The sequence below is a fragment of the Bactrocera dorsalis genome, chromosome 1, assembly GCF_023373825.1.
Source record: "Bactrocera dorsalis isolate Fly_Bdor chromosome 1, ASM2337382v1, whole genome shotgun sequence".
Lineage (NCBI taxonomy): Eukaryota > Metazoa > Arthropoda > Insecta > Diptera > Tephritidae > Bactrocera > Bactrocera dorsalis.
This window is the reverse complement of record NC_064303.1, coordinates 63,900,763-63,923,927: the sequence shown is the minus strand read 5'-3', so window position 1 is coordinate 63,923,927 and position 23,165 is coordinate 63,900,763. Positions and strand designations below refer to the sequence as shown.

The following is a 23,165-nucleotide window of genomic DNA, read 5'->3' as shown; positions in this document are numbered from 1 at the left end:
CCATTTAAAGTTGACCCATCTGGCAACGCTGTAACTTTTAACAGCGCTGACAAATCGGCTAATGTTATACCGCGTTAGAAGCGTCATTCGAAGACAATTTATACCATGGAACAGTACACTCCAAAAGAACGCGCTGAAATTGTTCAGCTTTATATTCAAAATAACTTTTCAATTGTGTTAACTCAACGTGCGTTTCGCAAAAAAAATAAAGTGAAAAGTGCTCCAGTTAAGAACACAATTAAGTCTTTATACGCAAAATTTGTGAACACCGGTAATCTCAGTAATGCCAGTCATGCATCCAGACAACGCACAAGACGTTCTGATGAAAATATCGAAGCTGTACGAGCCAGTATTGAGGAGACTCCATCGACATCGAGTTATCGCCGCTCTCAGGAATTAGACATCTCTCGCACCACTCTCCGACGCATAATTCATAAAGATTTGAAGATGTTTCCATATAAAATTCAAATGGCACAAAAACTAAACCCAGCTGATTATCCGCGACGCCTTAATTTTGGCAAATGGGCCATCGAAATGGCTGAAAACGAACTTGACTTTTGGCGAAAACTCATCATGTCAGACGAGGCACATTTCTCGTTGAATGGAGGCGTAAACAAGCAAAATTGCCGATTTTATGCCACCGAAAATCCTCAATTAATTGAAGAACAGCCTCTTTACGACCAAAAAGTAACAGTTTGGTGCGGTGTTTGCGCGAATATGATCATCGGACCGTATTTTTTCGAAGACGATGATGGAGCCACGACAACAGTCAATGGTGAGCGTTATCGAGCCATGATAACGGATTTTGTGATACCCATTATTCGCGAAAATGACATGGATAACTTCTGGTTTCAACAGGACGGGGCTACATGCCATACAGCTCGACCAACAATCAATTTATTGCGACCATTTTTCCCCGGGCGATTGATATCGAAAAATGGTGATGTTGACTGGACACCGAGATCACCAGATTGGACGCCACCAGACTTTTATTTGTGGGGTTATTTGAAATCCAAGGTATACGCTAATAAGCCAAAGACCTTAGCTCAACTGAAAGCCAACATTCGACGTGAAACAGCCGCCATATCATCCGAAACATTGGCCAAAGTCATGGAAAATGTCGAAAAAAGAGTGCATTTAGCTGTCAAAGCTAAAGGTGCCCATTTACGCGATCTAATTTTTAAATATTAGCTGAAACAAATCCCCTTGGACCAAAATAAATTATTTTTGAAATGAACAAAAAACATTGTTTTCTTTTGTTCTTTTTTTTAGAAACAAATGGGTCAACTTTAAATGGCCTACCCTGTATATCTGAAATTCGAATCCCTCGATGGGTAAATTTCACCCCTAACATTAACGCAGAATTACACGGTTTCTGTGATGCCTCTGAAAAGGCTTATTGTGCAACAATTTACGTACGCACTCAGCACGATAACAAAATATCTTCACACAAAAAACTCTAACAAAATATGCCCCATTACCCTAATTTCCCCCCAAGCGGATAAGCGCATTCAAGCAAATGCTATTGTCTTACCGCAACTAACAAACATGCTTCCAAGCTATCTAATAAATAGCAAGTATTGGGATAAGAGTTCACACCTGACTCTAGCAGAACCCAACTGCAACACTCCAGCTCAAATAGACATCCTGATAGGCTCGACCTTATACCGCAAATTATACTAGAAGGTGTTGAAAAAATCCCAAACACCCTTCTGGCTCAAAACACTATCTTCGGTTGGATACTAAGTGGACTAGTTACTGAAACAGTTTCGACCATGACAACTGAAGTTGAAGAAATATCCAACGAATACCGTAAGAAAGCCTTCATTTAGATCAGTGGTTCCCAAACTTATTTTGTCTACCGCCCACTTTGAGAATAAATATTTTTTTAGCGCCCCCCTTTTTTAACCTATTTAAAAACCACTATAACTTCAAATTAATTATTGTGACCTATATACTCGTATGTATATTAACAGATAATTCTAAACGAAACTTTTACTATAACCAGCAACTTGAAACCTGAGCGCAGTAGGTAATATACAACGGCGCTTAGGTCTCAAGTTAACCCTTACGGGCTCCACCTGCCAATAAGAATGATTATTGAAACACAACTTTATAGTATTAAAACAGAGAATATTTTATTAAAAATAAAACTAAAATAATCGATCCATATATAAAAACTAATGTGAAGGATGAATCTGATGCTGTTTAATAAGTTTGTTAATATCAGGTTCCAATTTACTCAAGAACAGTCGCAAGTCGCCACGTTCGGTAACAAGTAAACGATTTCTATTTTTAGTAAGCAGTGTTAACACAGCACTAAATCCACGTCCACCCAAATATGACGATGGCAATGCTATCAAGAATCGTTGAACGATTGACCACAATCCAGGGTACAATTGCGGGATCGGTTTTTGTAGCCAAAACTTGAACTTGATTTTTATTTCCTCGTTTGCTGTCAATTCTATAAGTTCTTCTTCCAGCTGAGGTGACATTGCTGTGTTGACATTTGAAAACCGATCCCATACCTAGTCTGGTATTTCCAAGTTCAAAATGTCCTGGTATCGTTCGGTAAAGTCAATGTGAAGGTTTTCAAATGTTTGCAGTAGGCAAACAATTCGTTGGTACTGCATGATACTGATAAATTCGGAAAATTGTGAAACTCACGTCTGCTCAGATTCTTTTTGTGTAGAAGCAGTTTGGCTGCGAAAGCAGCAACGACGTTTTTTGTTTTAATTAAATTTAGTTTATCGCCTTGCAGTTGGAGATTCAATGATATGATTTATAAAGGTCTGTCCTGTAAGCTATATAATTCTTTGATGTTATGAGCTTGTCTTGAAATTCTGTATCTTTAGTTTCCAAGAACTCTATAACAAAGTCAAACAGGTTGTAGAATCGCGTCAGACAATTGCCTCTTGATAGCCAACGAACTTCAATATGAAACAGCAAACGATTGAAATCCTCGTCATTAGTAACACAAAGCTGATGAAATAATCTATCATTCAAGGAGCTGTTGCGGATTTTATTGACTGCTTTGATGCAACATTGCAGTGATTGAAATAGTTTTTCTCTTAAGTTTCTAGCAACTAAATGCTGTCTATGTATAACGCAATGTACACAAAGGACATCTGGAATTTTATTTTTTAAGTGCGCTATTAAGCCTTTATGGCACCCTATCATAGCCGGAATCTCTTTCTTATCGCAAAACTTTTCCAATACTCGTATATTGCATATGGTTTCGCCTTTTGTATCGGTCTCTAAATTTCTAGCAAATAATAGTTCTTCACACATTTTCTCATATTTAATAAACCTCACGTAAGACAACAACAATGCTTCATTAGTTTGTAAAGCGAGCTGAATTGAGAATTGCCTTGTCCTCAGGTGATCGCACCAAGATTCTTCAATGTTTTCAGCCATTTCATCATTTCGTCTTTGCACAGAATTATTACCCAAAGGAATTTTTCGGATAATATCTGCGGCCGGTTTATGAAGCACCGTAGTTATTACTTTATTTATTGCTGGCAATATTAACTCTTCTCCGATGTTATGTGGTTTGCCTTTTTGAGCAATTAACAAAGAGATATTGTACGAAGCTCGAAGTCCGTCGTCATCTTGCTTAGCAGCCGCCGAAAATAGTTTTGCTACACTTGGCTGAGTATTATGCTTCTTCTCTAGGTCTTGAAAATATGCTACATTCTTTTCTCTTATCTGGATGCATTTTATTCAAATGATCTTGCAGTCTTGAAGGCTGCATTGCTTCATTCGAAAATGTTTTTAGACATAGAAGACACAAAGGCGAGAATGGGTTTGTGGGATTTTCAATGAATCCGAAGTTAGTGTATTCGGCACAGTATTGCCGTCTCTTCTTTTTTATTTCCGACATTGTTTTGCTTTGAGAAATACGTTTAACTTCGCGAGTAGTGTAAAGGAGGCGTAAGTAATGCCTATCTATTGCGCGCAAAACCACAAATGAATATAAAATAAATATTACATTGTATATATAGGAATGCTTAAGCACAATTATTTTATAGTAGTCCAAAAATATGAATTCTTATTTTTCCTAGAAACACATTTGTTAAAAAAGGATCTTTATCTTATGATTATATTATGGTAGCAAATGCCTCGTTATGAAACGGAGCGACCGATTGACATGATTTTCATTTTTTCTATATTCAATAAAATAGGACAGATATATGAACTACGCGGAGAGAAATATAGAACCGAGTTTGAGCAATCTTTTAATTCATATTAGTTGATGTTCACAAGTTATTGTTGAGAGTCGATAGCTCATGTAGTCGCTGTCTAAGAGGCCTCCTAGCTAAATAAAATTACAAATAACCCCCAGGCCTCTACACAACGCCCCATTTTCTTTCTGGGTCTCTTACCGCCCCCTTGACACCTACAGCGCCCACAAGGTGGCGTTATCGCCCACTTTGGGAAACACTGGTCTAAATAGACAACGCATATTTTATTTATAAAATCTCGGAGGACTGAATTAATGAGACGTTGGAATATCGATTGAGCATTTTTAAGGCCAAATGGCATCCTCAAGAATTCGTAATGCCCTAACGGAGTAGAAAATGCAGTTTTTTTTGTGTCATTTTCATCCACTACTATTAGGTGAAAACCTTTAGCAAGATCAATTTAAGAAAAATATTGGGCTCTTCCCAATTTATCCATGATACCATCGATGTTGGGTATCGGGAATTTATCACTTACTGTAATTTCGTTCAACTTTCGGTAATTGTTCATAATGCGCCATTTCTTATTTCCAGATTTATCTACTTTTTTGGGAACTACCCACAAAGGACTGTTGTAAGCTGAATTGCTTTCTCTAATAATGTTATGCTCTAACATTTCCTTTATTTGCTTCTGAATTTCCAACTTGTGGACTTGTGGATATCTATACATATATTTTCGAATAGATATTTTTACCATCTGTCGTAATAATTGTATGTTTAATTTCGTGTGTAAAAGAAAGTTTGTCTCCTTCTTTAAAAAATATGTCATTATATTCTTGCAATATCTCCTGTCATCAAACAAACAGTTGTCGCACTCGCGACTTGGCACTCACGTCACTGTTGACAGTCATAACTTTGAAGTTGTAGATAATTTCGTCTATCTTGGAACCAGCGTAAACACCATCAACAATGTCATCCTGGAAATCCAACGCAGGATAACTCTTGCCAACAGGTGCTACTTCGGACTAAGTAGGCAACTGAGAAGCAAAGTTCTCTCCCGACAAACGAAAACCAAACTCTATAAGTCACTCATAATTCCCGTCCTGCTATATGGTGCAGAAGCCTGGACGATGACAACAACGGATGAGTCGACGTTGCGAGTTTTCGAGAGAAAAGTTCTGCGAAAGATTTATGGTCCTTTGCGCGTGGGCCATGGCGAATATCGCATTCGATGGAACGATGAGCTGTACGAGATATACGACGACATTGACATAGTTCAGCGAATTAAAAGACAGCGGCTACGCTGGCTAGGTCATGTTGTCCGGATGGACGAAAACACTCCAGCTCTGAAAGTATTCGACGCAGTACCCGCCGCGGGAAGCAGAGGAAGAGGAAGACCTCCACTCCGTTGGAAGGACCAAGTGGAGAAGGACCTGGCCTCGCTTGGAATATCCAATTGGCGCCACGTTGCGAAAAGAAGAAACGACTGGCGCGCGGTTGTTAACTCGGCTATAATCGCATAAGCGGTGTCTACGCCAATTAAGAAGAAGAAGAAGATACTCTTGCAATAAATTTTTTATTAATTGTCTCTCTTCGGAATTCAAATGTGATAAATCTAAGTTTTCCATGTCACTGAATTCGATTGCGCAAATTTCCTGCTTTTTATATGGACCAAATCTCTCAAAATGTATCATATTTCCTAATATATTAATAAAACTATTCTTCACATCAATCTTAGCTCTAAGAGGAATGAGAAAATTTTATCCTGTTATAGCTTCATACTTTTTGCTATCAAAATCAATTACCTTCCACGATAAGGTACCTGAGGCTTTAAATTCATCACTTGATTGATGCCATTTATTGTCCTGTACCAAAGAGGTGTGGGAAGCTTTTGTTTAGGAAAATATTTTTCGAAAATGTTTGGTTTAATTAAACTTGTATCTGAACCTGTATCAATGAGGCATGTAATTTCATGACCGCCATTTCTTACAGTTATTAAGGGCAATTTGCAGGTGGAGGCATTTTGGTAAAATTTACACCCTCCTCTACATTACTTACCTCCATCGGCTGATAACTCGACTCCGTCCGAGTAGGTCTAGCACTTTGAGTATCAACACTCATGTGTGAATTAGATTTGGTTTGATAATTATTATATCTATTATTATAGTTGGAAACTTGATTGCTTTGTTCTCTAATAGTTTGGTTCGGATAGCGTCTACTCTGCACTGAGTTTTGGTGGTTATGGCTACTATAGCTATTATTGGCTTGAGTAATTTGATTATTTCTCCCTTTAATATTATTCAATCTACCAGTTTCGAACGTCCTTTGATTATATTGTTTCCTGTGATTGTACTTTCGCTCATATGAGTACGATAACTTCCGTCAATTTTTTCAATTAAAATATCCCTAAGATCCTTATCTACATTTGTGGGCATATATATTGAGGGTTTTGCCTCATCAAATTCGTATAGTTCATTAAGCCTATAACTGGAGTCCAAAAAGAAATCAAAAAGTTCTCTTAAATTACTAACCTTAATATTTCTGCATCGATTGAAGATTTGCGAGTAGGTTTCCTCTGGTTGGTACCATTGTTTCAAACGCTGCTTTACCTCCGTCCAGTTGCTGTTGTATGCCAGTTGTTGGATGCATCTTCCTGCTTCGCCGATCAATTTTTCGTTTACAACGATTTGTGTAACGAACTCCTCCAAATGGGACTTGTTGTTGCATAAGTAAAAACCTCTTTCGACGGCGTTGATGAAGGCGAGTAAGTTGCCACCCTTTGACCCGCTGAATGGCTTCAAGAGACGAAAGTGACTTACAACTTTGTCGTCACTAAGAACGAGCTGCTGCGACTGCTGGTTATGTAGCTGCTGGTTGTGTAGCTGTTGGCTGTGTATCTGCTCTTGTTGTTGTTGCATTTGGTGCTGCAACTGTACCTGTTGCTACTGCATGTTATTAATAACCTCCTCTTGTCTTCTAATTATTTGGGCAAGCTCCTCTGGATCCATGATGTTCCGGTTTTTGTCGAATTGCTTTTGTCGACTGTTTGTGAGTTATTTTCTCGATTATTTAATTAGTTAATTTAATTTTTCTTTTCAACTTTAAATGCTATTTTTTAAAACGCACTATACGCAAATAGTTTAACCGTTTTTTTTTTTTAATTTTTATACACCACAATTTGGTTTAACCAAATTTTTATTATTTTTTACACACCACAACAATCGAAAGTTTTTTTTTTACTGTTTACGAAATTTTCACTATTTTTATACTCTATAATTTGAGTATATAATCCGGTTTGAAAGTTACCAAAAAACTTCGTAACACTCGGAAGGAAACGTCGAATTGCCGAAAAAATATATATGTTTTTATGGAATTTTTTTTTATTAATGAAAAGTATTCCAACTTCAGTATGGAAAATACACTAAATAACTCTTAAATTAAGCTTAAAGTTCGCTTTGTCTTAAGACAAAGTTCCGTCGACTGCGCCAGAAATGAAAAAGTTTGAATTAAAACCTTAAGCTTTAACTTCCTTCTTTATTCAGGCGAATCTTAAGACTAACTTGCTTTACATTTCTTATTACTTAGTTTACTTACTACTTATCCTAATGCTAACTGTACTAACATTCTTTATTATTTCGCTTCTAATATAAGGATTAACTGTTTTATCATCCCATATTAGCTTGTTTACTCATATGTATATATTTATGTAAGTATATATATATTTTATATATACAATATATGTATATAAATATATATTTATGTTTTCGTTAAGTTGGCGTTAGCATACCCGAAATACGCTCACTCTCTTATTCCACAACAGAGCTAATGTGGAACCCAATTCTAAGTTAGTACGATACTAAGCATTTACTATCTAAATACATGTTTAGAGTGTAGAAATGTAACTTGCATGCATCGCCTGGATTCGGTGGACGTGCTTCTGTGAGTAGTGCAAGCCGAAAATGAAGCGTTCGTTAGAGCAGAAGTACGCGATTAAGTTTTGTATGAAGCTCGGTAAAACTGCGACAAAGTCCCCGAACTTTTTTTGCTACCTTACCTGAAAAGGCCGAAATATGGCTTCTGTGACGCCTTCAATGATTGGAAATAGTGCTGGTAGCGCTGCATTGACGCAGAAGAAGCCTATTTTAAAAGTTTTTTAAAGAATTGTAACGATTGTGTTAATAAAAAATGCGAGACATTTTTTGCAATTAACTGCAATATTATTTAATTCCAAATTCAAAGGTTAATTAAAAAATTTAGTCTCAATTTCACCCTCTGACGTTACCGACGGTATAAAACGCCAGTTAGGCGCAGCAGAAGTAAAGGCTTTTGTGATATGATTTTTATCTATCAGTTCAAATGCTAACTTCAACTCCTTCTCAGCACCTTTAAATTTTGTACCATTATCACTCCATATTTCTACCTAACTGCCTCGGCGAGCCATAAAATTACGTACAGCTAGAAAGCATCTGTTGAGAGCGAGTATGCGATTTCGAGATTCACTGATCTGTTTGTTAAGCTGGTAAATAACAATACTAACAAATGCGTATAATCTTATTAGCCACTGTTTGTAGTTTCACCATCCAATATAATTCCCTTATCTCATTCACCACTGTTTCCAAATTTCTATAATGATACTTTACATGGAAGAGATTAATGACAATGTACTTAACATGATGATTTGAGGGCAATAATACTTGATCCGGTCGCCCTGTTATCTTAACTCGACCAGTTATTCTCAAAACGCCGTGATCATCCAGCTAAGGTGATAGCTTAAGAATATTTCTGGATTTCTCAACTGGCTTCCGGCTTCTAGAGATGCGATAGAGTCTCCGAAGTTGTCGTGTTGACCCTTTCTCCAAAGATAACATTCCGCTTTTTGATCATGACCGCATGTTTATTATCTCGAATAATGCTTAGCCAAATCCGAACACAATACATTTTAATAGCTGTTGCACGAAGTATTCGGTTCCAAGTTGAAAATCTTAGTGGTTCTGGTACTACCTGAAAATGCTTTGAGGTTGGATGATGAAAGTCAGTAAACTGTGGGCACAATTCTTTAGTTGCAATGCATTGCAATTCGTCAGACATAAGCTACTTATCGAGCGAGAGCTAAACGACTGACGCCCCTTAAACCATCGACTGTCGTTAGAAAAGTCTGGATTACCGTTCCATTTCATTGCTTCGTCGGAAACGTTTTCTTCAGACGAAACCCAATGCCATTTCTTAACGTCGGTCAGCTCTAGAATTTCACTCACTCGGAAGGCTATGAATTGCATTTAGCGGCGGTGATCGGATCACCACACTAACACCGTTCGGGAATCTGACCAGTAAATGCGTTTATCAATGTGGATAGAGTGCGATTCGATAACATGTTTGCGAGGCGAGCATCTAGAAATGCTGCTTTCAATTCTAAACGCAGCGTCAGTGGCGCCACCATTGTTTTGCTTGCGATCATGGTACAGCTAACCGTATCGCCACACAAGTATCGAAGGTAACAAACTGCTGCAACACTTGCATCAACGAATGTGTGTTATTCGATTTATGGAATGTTTCGCCTTCTCACTTTAGCTCGTCTTCCAACGGATGTTCTTAGGCTACCCAGAGGATACTTGGTCAAAGACCGGAAGTCGTGAGCTGCTTGAGTCATATGTAAAAAAATCATTTCTGGCCACTCCCAAGTGAATGGCGATCAGAGAACTTTCCTCACTTGCGTGAACTTCTACATATGACTCCATCCTCCTTCGAATATATTACGTAAAAACTGATGAATTCAAGAGGATTCTAAATTGTCGTGACCAAGCTCAAAACCTCGTGCTTAGCCGCCTTTGTTGGAGAAATATGTCAGAATCTCTATACTTAGTGGACACGCGTAATGCGAAATGGTCACTGGACGTAATGCACCACATGTCAAAAACATTTTGAGTAGGCATTTCACGGTCAAAATCGAGAGACAGCACACCGAGCGGATCCTCATTTAGGGCAAATAATACTCGGCTCGTATTGGAAAAGAAATTTCTTAAATGACGGCCTCCAAATACATAGACATGACAAACGCCCTGAGCTAATTTAATAGCTTCTTCTTCGGTGTTTGCACTTACCAACATATCATTTACGTAGTGATTTTCTGTAACGCACTTTGCAGCAAGAGGAAATTTCTCTTGAAAATCTTTTGCATTCTTATTTTTCACATATTGAACCCAGCTTGGTAAACATGTTGCCCCAAACGTCATCACTGTCATTGCAAATGTAGTCGGCTCATTAGCGTTTGATTCATACCAAAGAAACCGTAGGAAGTTTTGATCTTCTTTTCGTACACGAACGTGGTGAAACGTGCCAAATCACCGAGTGTAGGGGAGCTGTTAGGTCTAGACCTTTTAGCAGTATGCTGTTTAGGGGCACTCCATTTACAGTAGCGTACGCGTCCCGGACTAGTTAACCTTTCCTTTCCATTCGCATATATTTGTGTGAAGAGTTTCAGCCAGGTCGTAGTCTCGTTGCATTTTTTTCCGTAGACAATTCGCCCGAAATCGAGGATTTTAACGTCTGGATGCCTCCACAATAAGTTATTCTCGAAACGGCTTCTAGTGCGAATGGTGTAGTTTTGTAGTTGCTCCAAACCAACTTCATCCTCCATTAAGGTAAAGGTTTGGTTGTCACACCTAATTTGTAGAGGTAAATGTACGCTTTGGTGATTTCAAATAGTTCAGCTTGAGAAGAGCAATGTGGTAAACGTGGTGTAAAAGATTGGTACCAACTTTATGCATCAACCCTTTCAAGGTCCATCCTAATTTAGACTTTTCTACAATTGGTTCATTTTCTCCCCCATATACGAATTTTATTGGAAATCCAAGAGTCGTTTTATTTAAGCCTATCAGCAATTGTGGAGTGGCGTTTCAACCCTTTCAGTGTTTGAACTGTAATCGTAGTTTGTTGGCGTCGAATGATTTATTAGGCAACTGGAGTTTTTTGACAGAGCGAACACCTTTAAGAGAAAATTTCCTATGCTCATTTAGAGCCGATATAGTCAGGCCAACCTTGAGCCAACTGAGAAAGCCAGTCACTGAAATTTTGTAAATTGCATGCTGTTAGGCTCCGCTTATGCATTTATCAATACGCTGATAGAATCCCAGGTAATGGTGGCGAAAGTTCACAAATTTGGCGTGGCAGAACACTGATAATCAATTCTGGTCTACCAAATCCCATTTGAAGAGTGGCCATAATTTGATTGACGCATGAGGATTGCAATAGTATATTTTTAACAGTCTTTAGCTCTAGACCTTCCAATGCCTGTCGCAGCCTTAGCAGATTCTCTTCGTCAGAGAATCCGTAAACCTCTGTAGTTTGATTGTAGACGATATAAAACAATGGCCACTCGCTGGGTTTACCATCATATTTGCGTAATTCTTTAGGAAGGTTTGATCTCGAGTCAATCGGCCATAAGCTGAAGAGCCGAAAGACAAGCTGTTAACGCGCCCAGCTGTCGGAAAAGTTGTGCGTGCTGTTGCGACGAAACAGTCTCTGGATTGAGCGTTGAATTCCGTCGCAACTGCTATTCAAATGACTGTATTCGGTGCAATAAGTATTGAAGGACCGGTGTTTGAATATCGGTTTCACTTTGTTGACCCGTTAAAATTCCGTTAGGAATACTGTTAGGTAGTGAAGATCCGCTATTTGTAATATTGTTTAGAACAGGAGCGGTTATATTAAATGCTGCAACTGCTATTCAAATGACTGTATTCGGTGTAATAAGTATTGAAGGACCGGTGTTTGAATATCGGTTTCACCTTGTTGACCCGTTAAAATTCCTTTTGGAATACTGTTAGGTAGTTAAGACCCGCTATTTGTAATATTGTTTAGGACAGGAGCGGTTATATTAAATGGTGCTACAAATTGTGGCGGCAACTGCAGCCTTTGGAAAGGAAGAAGCACCTCATCCCTCAGCCTGGTTGAGATCCTAGGCATTAAATATTGCCTTTCGTCAAAATCGTCATCAGAACCCATTGTAGCTATGCGATCCAAAAAGTTGTGCTGCTCTCTTAATAAAACCTCCCTCTAGCGTATTTAAGATTTCGCTTTGGCCTTGTAGCAACTCGGCGCGAAGACGAAGCCCGAGCGAACCAAAAGAAATTGGGAAGGGAACAGGACTTATGAGTTGACTCATATTTGTTTTTTTTTTTTTTTCATTTTATAAGCCTGCGTTCGAGCTCTCAGCGTGTGTCACAGGAATGCGCTGATTAGCAGCCCGATCAGTACCACTATTATCTTCCAGGTTGCGCATTGGAAAAGTTATTGAAGTAGTGCGATTGACGGCTGAAGCAAAATTAGTTCCAAGAAGGAAATTGGCAAGCGCAGATGATTCCAACCGTGCGATTCTGTACTGTGATACAGTCTCAATTCTCTAATTTTGAGAATTTGAATTTGAGACATTCTTTGAGATTTGAGACGATTGTGCTATTCTGTAAGTGAAAGTCACAAAATTTATTACATTTCATTATTCAGAGATGTTTTTAAACTTGAATGAAAATAAATATGTCTATAACAAATATTAAATTTTCTACAACATAGTTAGACAACATAATTATCAATAAAAATAAAAATATATGTTGACTTTGTTTCATAATATTTACGAAATTTATGTAAAATTGATTTATTATTAACCTTTTCTTGTTTGAGTTGCTTACAAAATATAAAAGCACTAAATTAATATCTGTGATGATCTCGATGCAGTATAATCAAAATTGCAGACAAGAGTTCTTTTTGGTTTTGTGACCTGCTAACTACAGGTCTCAAGTTTGAGTCAATGTTTTGAGACTAACGCTAGAGACTGTTTAGTGAATAGTAACTAGTCACAAATTGAGATTTTACCTCAAAATGTCTCAAACAGACACTAAAGACTGGTTACAGAATCCCGCTATAAGTTATAATTACATTATAATTTACGTTAAATGTAGTGCATTACCTACTGTGCGTATTAGACAAATTACTGACGTTTCCCTATTGGACCAATCATAACGCGGCTTGTCAGCTCATGTGTAAGCAAGTAGGACTTATACTATGTTCAGACCGACACTTAATCACACGATTTCGGCTGTTGAATGGATTATCCCACTAATCTTAAAAATTTATCAAGATTTCGCCATACAAAAATGACAGTTCCAAATCACTTCATTGAAATGATTTGAAACTGATCCACGCTAAATCTGTCCGTGCGACTCTGATTTTGCGCAATCTACTTGTCAGCACTGGAAAAATACTAGTCAGCACTGGAAAACTGTTACATTATCACAGCTGATTTAGACACTACAAAGGGGAAAAAATGTAAACAAACAATTTTTTTTAAAGCAATGAATCTAATTTCACCTGAAAATCGACCAAGCAAATGAAAAAATGCATCCATTATTTCTATTATATGGAAAATATTAAAAACAGACGGCTTTTATTACAAAATACTATATGACAATATTTTCTTTTGATAAATATTAAGCGATGTGAATTCTTGAATGACAATAACAGCTGTTTTTTGATCTTTCTAACGGCAGTGAGAACACTGTTGGGTTATGAAATGCTTAAATGTAATCTAATCTTTGAAAATTTCGGTCTGAACATAGTATTAAAATAATTGCTCCCGGTTTGCTTATGAGACTAATCAGATCGCGCAACGTCGGTTCATACGTAAGCAAGTAGGACTTACGAGGATTACGTGAGTCATGCTGTCAGATCTTACGTAACAGATTGGTTCAATATTTTTTTTTCAAATCGACTCAGTCCATAAATAAGGCCAGTGACCACGCCTGCCAACAGATGCTAACGCCTCAATTACTTTTGACAGCCTTTTTCACAATATTGTTAGACCGGAAGGTAACCTTATTAAAGAAGTATTTGACACCCAGAATCGCTATAGTACGCACAAAGTTACCCTTTCAAATCTCCTTGATTTTCTTTAACATCTTGAGACCGCGAGTACACATATACTATATGTCCTTTCAATTTATTAAAGTTAAAACTAGTAGTGGCATATTTTGAGAGAGAGAGAGAGAGAGTATTTGAATAAGTTAATATAGCTTATTGAGATTCGATATAAACCTATAGATGGCCTACCGCCGAAAGATTGCCGTATAATTTGATCATTTAAATTTATTCGTTCGAAATTTTAAAAGTGACAACGTCTTGCAATATTTGAATGTCGTTATAAAATGTAAAGAAATGCCTGAAGAGGGGAGTCAAAGTACATCACGATTATTGTGGCGATATTGCAGATGACGTGCTAATTTCGCAGGGGAATGCAGACATGAATGTTTTGCACTTTTTTTTTTTGGAGTCTTTGTAACTATGTTTTCGGAAATTATTAGGAAAGCAACATGTATTCAGCTCAGAAAAGAGATCTTAAATCAATAGATATACTATAAATGCTATTGATCCACTTTGCCGGCGTGCAACTATACGTATAATGACCATATTCAAATATCTTCAAGAACAGCTTTACTTGTGTAGGGATATTGTTTACGTATAGTTCTGAAAAAATGTCATAATATGCCATGTTCAAAACATGTAACAATTCATGATCAAAACGACGAGCCGGACGATGTGAATTCCGCCAAGTGTCAAGAAAAAGCTTTTTCGCACAATAATTGGTAACAGTGTCTTGCACAATATGAAGGTGGCAGAACTTTTGCTGGAAAAAATTTGCGAATTTTTTGTAACCGAAACTGGAATGTTCAATAGGGTAAAAGTATGAATAGGTATGACGTAATATGGATGGATACAAAAGCCGCAATACCTGCAAACAGTGATGTAAAGCAGAAAACAGAATACTTACGTGGCCGGCCAGCAGCAGTCAGAAAATACATATGGAAGTAAAAGAATTGTGCGATAGACTAATCGCTTACTACCGAAATGCAATGCGAACAGCAACTTTCGTTTTCTTGATTTGGTTGTCGTTAACTGCTAGTTAGGTACACCCTCTGTTGCGCCGAAGAATATGTTCAACGCAAAGAGAAGTTAGGCTTACTCCAATACCGATTGAATCTGGCCTAAGCGATGATAAAGTAAAGCGACGCAACGGCTTAACGCAACTTCTTGATACCTGGTTTCAAATTTCGACCCAGCACCAGCCCTTTGACAAGATCCTGCTCGGTTGCCATAAGCGCCGACACTCGTTCATTTTGCTCCAATCTGAAATCAGCCTTGGTAATGTGGGGCGTCTGCCGCGATTTATGGGCATCAAATTCGTTTCAAAGTACCGTCATCCGACGCGCTCCTTACGCTGCCGCACCAAGTGTGTGATATATTTTATTTATGATTCGAAGAAGGAATCTTTTATAGATACAGTCGGTAACGAATTATAAAAATACACATACAAGTATGTACTAAAACATAAACTTTGACTGCAGTTTACTAGTCCTCCGGGACCGCCGTTAGACATTACAGAACCAAAATCAGTCCATCTTCATTAGTACCTTTCTGAACTACTCTTCGCTGGATCTTCTGTTTTTGCTACTATGTTGATATTCGTATCTTCTCAGTTACTGTAGTGCAATTGCGAACCATATTTTCTGCCTTTACCACAGTGTTTAAATGAGTTAAGCCTCCACGAGCGCCGTTTCGTCCGTGTTTTCCGGGACAAGTAAAGCGAAGGACAGGCCTCAGGGAACTGGGGTAGGAGCATAGCCTGTACCCTTTCCTGCCTATTTCGGCCCACCCCCTACACACGATGCGCTGTAAAAAATAAAGATATGGTGAATGATTTGAGAAAATACACCAAAACCAATAGCAGCAGTGTACCTGACTGCATGATGAGTAACGGCACTCAAAGCCCTGACAGCATGTTTTTAGAAACGGGTTTATCCAGGAAAACGCCGACCAAGCGTACCGTAGCGAAGCTGTCCCCTTCAAACGTGCACCAAGATTGATGCGATCACCAAAACAGGCGCTAGTTGTTGAAAAACCTGTAAGAGCGAGGGTGTCACCACCAGGGTTGGGCATTTTTGCACTACCACTGTCTATTCAGTGGTAGTTAAACAGCAAAATCCACTATCACTGAAAATTAAGTGATAGTGAAAAAAATGCACTATCACTTAACCTTTAGTGATAGTGAAAAACAAATTGCACTACCACTAAATATTTAGTGATAGTGAAAAAAATGCACTATCACTAAACCTTTAGTGAAACATGAGCTTTAACTAAATACATTTAAATTTATATTTTATGGCCGATATTAATTATCAACTAGTTTGTTGATAAACATGTTTCTTGGTATATAGGCGGTATAATTAAACGTTGTCATTAAGCCAGTCCAACGAAATAAAACATGATTTCTTGGTGTCAGAAAGTGTTTCAGGTGCCTGGAATACGGCCATCTGGAGAGGGCATGTACGAGTGAGGAAGATCGGCGAACACGTTGCGCTAAATGTGGTGAAAAAGGACATTTCGCAAACGAATGTGAGAAAAGCCCATCGTATGCAAGACGCAAAAGCAGCGGGAAAAAGGAGACCGGACACCGGATCGGAAGTGTCCTCTATATCAAGCGGCGTGTAAAAGAGAGAGAGAGTTGTCCAAATCAACCTAAACCACTGTGAAGCAGCTCAAGAGCTGCTGAAATAAACAATATTCGAAGAAAAGATAGATGTGGCGATAGTCTGTGAGCAATATAAAAACATAAACTATGGCAAGTGAATCTCCGACAAGGAAAACAAAGCTGCCATCTGGGCCTGTGAGCGCAACGCCTTCCAAGATAAGCCACTCCTGGAAAGATCTTAGTATACACGAGCGAAAATAGGTGGTATTCATTTCTATAGCTGCTATATTCCCCCGAGTGTGTTGCAAGGAGACTAAGAAATAATTCTCGATGAACTAGTCCGAGACGCCCTTACTACCACGCCAAACGTGATAGCAGGCGATTTCAATGGATGGGCAATTGAATGGGATAGTAGCGACACACACAAACAGACGGGGTAATGCTCTACTCAAAGCGTTTTCTGTGTTAGATGCCGCGCTGCTCAATACCGGCGGTAGAAGTCCTTTTGAAAATAATGGACGTGGATCGATAATAAATATCACATTCGCCAGCAGTACGCTGGCTCCATCCGCAAATTGTACGGTGTGCGACTTTTACACACATAGCGATCACCTGGCCATCTTGCTGGAAATCCACAAATAAACACAAATTCCATCCAACGTAAAAGAATTGCAGAAAAAAGGGTGGAAGGTGGAAACGTTCGATGAAGAAATTTTCAAACTTATGTTGGATGGGAGCCTAGATGGTGCGATCAACGTAGACCGACAGGCTGAGAAACTAGTGAAGCACATAATTAAGGTGGAACGAGGAGATCAGCACATTGAAAAGCGAATGCCATAAGGCGAGACGCCTCTGCCAAGATACGCCACACCATACAAGTTTGCGAGAAAGTTTCAAAAGAAAACATAAAGAACTCAAGAAGGATATCAAAAGAAGTAAGTCTTCGAGTTTTAAAGTGGACGAGCATCCGTGGGGTGACGCGTATAAAATAGTGATGGCGAAAATCAGAGGGGGTAAAAGTCAAGCACCAACCTGTCCAACCCTCCTAGAAAAGGTGGTGAAAACGCTTTTCCCAACGTAAGAACCACAATCGTGTAGATCGATATCAACCATGATGAAGAGGGCGTTCGCCGAACTCTACACACGATGTCTGAATGAAGGAGTTTTCCCGAAAGTATGGAAGGAACAGCTTCTTCTTCAAAAGCCAAACAAACCCGCGGGAGAGCCGAGTGCGTATCGCCCACTCTGCATGATCAACACGATGGCCAAAACACTGGAAAGACCGATTTGCACACCTCTAGAACCCCACCTAGAAGAAAAGTCTCCAGGGTTATCTGAAAACCAATTTGGATTCAGAAGACATCGGTCCACTTTAGACGCAGTTAGAAAAGGGACGAGCAAAACCATAGAGGGCACCAGATGGATGTATGGAGATAAAAAATAATGCGCAATTGTTACGTTGGACTTGAAAAACGCTTTTAACTCGGCACTGGCCACATATACTGAGAGCATTAGACGCAAGAAACCCCCCAAGATATCTTCTGAGGACAATTAGCAGCTATTTGCCTGACAGACTACTGCTGTACGAAACCGATGCAGGTCCAAAAACCTACACGGTGACAGGTGGAATACTTCAAGGCTCCGTACTAGGTCCACTACTTTGGAAAGAAGCACAGATAATTGGTTATGCGGACGACATTGCCGTAACGATCGTAGCTAAAGAACTCTTGCAGATACAGAACATATGCAATGAGACCGAGTCGAAAATTAAAGACTGACTTAAGAGTAACAAGCTGTAGCTTGCAGGTGAAAAAACAGAGGCAGTGCTCATCAAGAGCAGAAAAATGCTAGAAACGGTCACCTTGAACATTGATGGATATAACGTTGTAATGCAAAACTCTTTTAGGTTCCTTGGCGTTATGATCGATACGAGGCTCAATTTCAAGGCGCACATTGAAAAGGCCTGTAGTAAGGCGGCTAAAGTGATTGCGGCCCTGTCGAGGATCATGGCAAACATTGGTGGCCCAAGTCAAAGTAAGAGTGGTCTGTTGGCCAAAGTTAGCCAGTCAATGCTTATGTACGCGGCTCCCATACGGGGGACAGCCTTCGTCAATAAACTTGTGTCAATATGGCAAAGGCTGTGTCTAGGTTATGTGTCCTGAGAGTTGCCTGTGTCGCATGAGGCGAGTGCTATCATGGCTGGTCTAATGCCACCAGATATAAAGGCCTCCGAGTTAAGTAGAGTCTACCGTAAAACATTGCTTTTAGGCGCCTAATGGTCGACGAGCGCTAAAAGGAGAGGAAAACAAGTCTCGATGAGTTGCAAAAGCAATAGGATACGGCAGATAAAAGAAGATGGACTCACGGGTTAATCAAGAATGTAACAGCCTGGATTGACAGACAACTCGGGGAGATAGATTTCTACTTAGCGCAGTTCTTATCGGGCCATGGCGGTTTCAGGGAACATAAATTTGGTCACTATGACGAAACATAATGTGCCTTCTGCGGAAATGCAGCAGAAAACGCAGAGCACGTCTTTTTCTCCTGCTCGAGGTATTTAGTAGGAAAGCTGGCAAATGAAAAAATAACGCCCGACAACATGGTGAATCATATGCTGCGGTCACAGGTGGTGTGGGCTAAAATGAAAGAGTGGGCCGCAATAGCGCTACTAGAACTCAGAACGAAAGAAAGGCAGCGAAGAAGCATAAGACAACATGAATAACCCGAGCGATAGGTCGTGAAAAGGCAGTTATCGCCCAGTTTGGTCCTGCGAAGTAGTGCTTAACGGCGGTCCCGCAAGTCCGAATACAAGCTACAGCAGCCGGAGTTAAAGGCTTAGTACGTAGGCATACTGTTTCGATAGTCCAGCATAGTTATTTATTACTATCTGGGCGTGGTCCCGAAAGAGATGTACCCTAGCGGACATTATAAATCGTGAATGCTACCAGTCTTATCCTGGTAGTATCTTTAGAAGATTCCCCCTTCGGAAACAAAAGAAAATAAAAGCCGCACATCAACATTCGCACGTTAACACTCGAACAGACACTGCGCTCATCAACATTGAACACAAATTCGATTCTACGTTCCGCATCAATCAAATCTTCTACAATCGCGGTTTGCGAATCATATCCACCCATTTTGTACACTCGTCTTTCGAACATAACTTTATATTTTTTATGCGTATTAAATAAACAATAAATTAAAAATTATTGCACATTTAAAATGTGTGAGCATCTTTATTTAAGTGCGAAAGTGGTTAGTATTATTATCAAAATATTCACACAGAAATAAAACAAATTGTCCCGCTGTCGTGACAGTATTTAAAGGGATATCATAAATTGCGTCATGTAGTAGTCAGTCTCACCGTTTTTCTCTCCATCCAGATTTGCACAATTCCGATTAGCTTGTACATGCACCTTTCTATGCCTACCATGTCCCAACGCCTTTGCCACTCACATACTATATATTTTTCTGTCTTTCTGAGACGTCTTCCAATACCGCTAGATCTGTCGTAAACTGTTTTTAGTTGTATTGTCGTTATTTTTGGCGGCATGATATCCACTATGACTCCAGACGCCTCATGCGGCAACGTGCGGAATGCCCTGATAACCATGAAGCGAATACACCGTTTAAAGAGATCAGCAATCCAAGTGTTAAATTTTGTTTTTTTTTTCGAAATATACCAACTATCAAATTCCTTGTTAATGCAGGCTGCGGGAGACAAAGTCTTAACTGAACAATAATTAATTTTGACATCTGTTTCGAGCAATTTCAATGCAGGTATTAATTGTAACAAAGTTCAACTAATTGTTACGGATGCAGCAAATATGCTGTCTTCTGTTAATGCTCTCGATGTTATGTATGCTAACATGATGAATTTCATATATGCTGGCTATTTAGAGCAATCAGATGATACATTTCACTTGACTTTAAGATGGTTGACATACATACATAGACTAGCAGATTTTGTGCGTACAAATGTTAATGTGAGACTCCACTCCAATGACGATTTTCCTGAAAGCTTTGCCACCGCAGATCTACATGACTTCTTTATTCGTAATGTCGGAGACCCGTGTTGAGTTGACCATGTTTTTGTAATGCATCGATTGAACGGTCTGTTAAAAGAGTAACATACTAGGACCTCATCTTTAACAGGAAGTTTCGCGAAGGTCCATTACTACACAGAGATCGTGGAAGATATAAATTGTCTTAAATTGCGGTATACGGACGATTATGAAGCGGAAATGGTGCTTTAATTTGCCGAAATTGTGGTTAACCCACAATAACCGTATACAACAGCGCGCCAGTCGTTTCTTCTTTTCGCAAGGTGGCGCCAATTACAGATTCCAAGCGAAGCCAAGTTCTTCTTCTTGTGGACTTTCTAACGGAGTGGAGATCTTCCTCTTCCTCTGCTTCCCTCGGCGGTTACTGGGCGAATATTTTCAGAGTTGGAGTGTTTTCTTCCATTCGGATGGCATGACCTAGCCAGTGTAGCTGCTACCTTTTATTTCGCTGAACTATGTCAATGGCGTCGTATATTTCATACAGCTCATCGTTCCATCGAATGCGATATTCTCCGTAACCAAGGCGCAAAGAACCATACATCTTTCGCAGATCTTTTCTCTCGTAACGTCGACTCTGATCATCACATTCACCAAACTGATATAACGTATTCATTAAACTTGACATGATTTCGCTACGTAGAACACCAGCAATGGAACTTAATGTCATTTTAAAGGGTTTGTCCGGAAAGTAATAGGACTGATTTTCTTTCGCCGCGACTGTACTTAGGAGTGTGCCCGCACCGACTGGATTCGGTAGAGGGCGTTCCTAGCTAACGAACAAGCGGTTGGTCAGTGGTCTCCGAGTAAAAACTCGGTAAATCTACGACAGAGACGTTTGATATGATCAAGCAGGCTTACCCAGATGTTGTTTTAGCAAGAACTGGTGTGTTTCGGTGGCACCAGGCGTTTTTGGAGGGCTGGGAAGAGATCGTTGATGAAGACCGGAAAAAAACCTAAGTGAAAAGGATGCTCATTGTCTTTTTTGCATCAAAGGCATCGCCCACCATGAATTTGTTCCTCCTAGACAAACCGTCAACGCCAAGTTTTACGTGGATGTCCTCAAGACACCCAAACGAAGGGTCAATCGGATCCGACAAGACATCACAGCCGATTAGAAGTTGCACCACGACAAGGCCCCGGCTCACCCCGCCTTTCTTGTGAACAGCTACATAACCAAGGCCGGCCCAGATGTGGTCTCCCCGAACATTTTGTGATACCTTGCCTAAAAGGCCGATAAAAGTGGATCCAAGCAGCATGCACCTCGGCTCTCAAGTCAATTCCGAAAAATGCCTTCCGTGACCCCTTCAATGCTGGCAGCGTTGCATCGACGCAGAAGGAGCTTATTTTGAAAGTTTTTAATGACATGTAACGAATGGTTCAATAATTTTTTTGAAGTTATACTTCTTATACGACGACGGAAAAGGTTGCGATAGATTCTGGTTGCGCAACCTTCCATATAAAAGTAACGCAAAGTTGCGCAACCTCGCTCCATCCATATGAATGTAACGCAACCTTGTCTGCGAAGATGTGCGAGCAGCAAGCGAAGCGGTTACAATCGGCGATCGTTTGTTCGTTTCTTTCGGCACAGCTCGGCCGACACAACAACACAACACAATGTTCCATGCTTATGCTGTTGTTGTTTTTGTAGAACAATGTTTCAATTTTTGGTTGGTGACATTCACATGTGTGCGCATATGTATGTTTGTATGCTTGTGCATTATTGAAGTTATACTTCTTTCGTTTGTCTTTCATTTCTGCGAATTCTCAACTATTTTACGTATGTTTTGGTTGAAATACTCTGCGTTGGCCTTTCAGAATCACACAGAATCATTTCTGTGGTTTTTGAAACTGACCCACGAGGACGAGGTATATGGTTTTATCTGGGAGCGTGAGATTTAAGAAAATCGCTCGCTTACAAGGGATAAAACGACTTCTGAGTGGCGATTTTAATGAATAAATTCACAGAATCATTTCTGTGCTTTTGGAAATCTATACTAATAAATATTTTTTTCTTACTAATAGAAAATAAATTTATCACAGCAATATACATGAACATATACATAATAATATTGCTGTGATAAATTTAATTTCTATTAGTAAGCTAAAAATTAAAAATAAATTTATTAAGACTAAACTTCTCAGGGCATCACAGCAATGTTATGTATATGTATATACATATTATGCATATGTATTGCTGTGATAAATTTATTGCGAAAGCAAATGTTCTACAAAGTATGTATATTTCTATACTTAAACAAAATTATTAGAACCATCGTATGTTTCTTGCATTCATAACCACATCATACTTAAGGTAGCGCAACCTAATTGTCAATGGTGGTGTTGGTGGTAAGCGCTTGGAAGGTCAAGATGCTAACACAGGTCCCAGGTTCGAATCCCGACAGAATA

The 23,165-nt window shown here is 39.3% G+C and overlaps 1 pseudogene; it reads left to right on the top strand.

Moving 5' to 3' along the window:
* The first annotated feature begins 22,571 nt into the window (after positions 1-22,571).
* LOC125775946 (small nucleolar RNA U3) lies at positions 22,572-22,701 on the top strand (annotated as a pseudogene).
* The last annotated feature ends 464 nt before the right edge of the window (positions 22,702-23,165 follow it).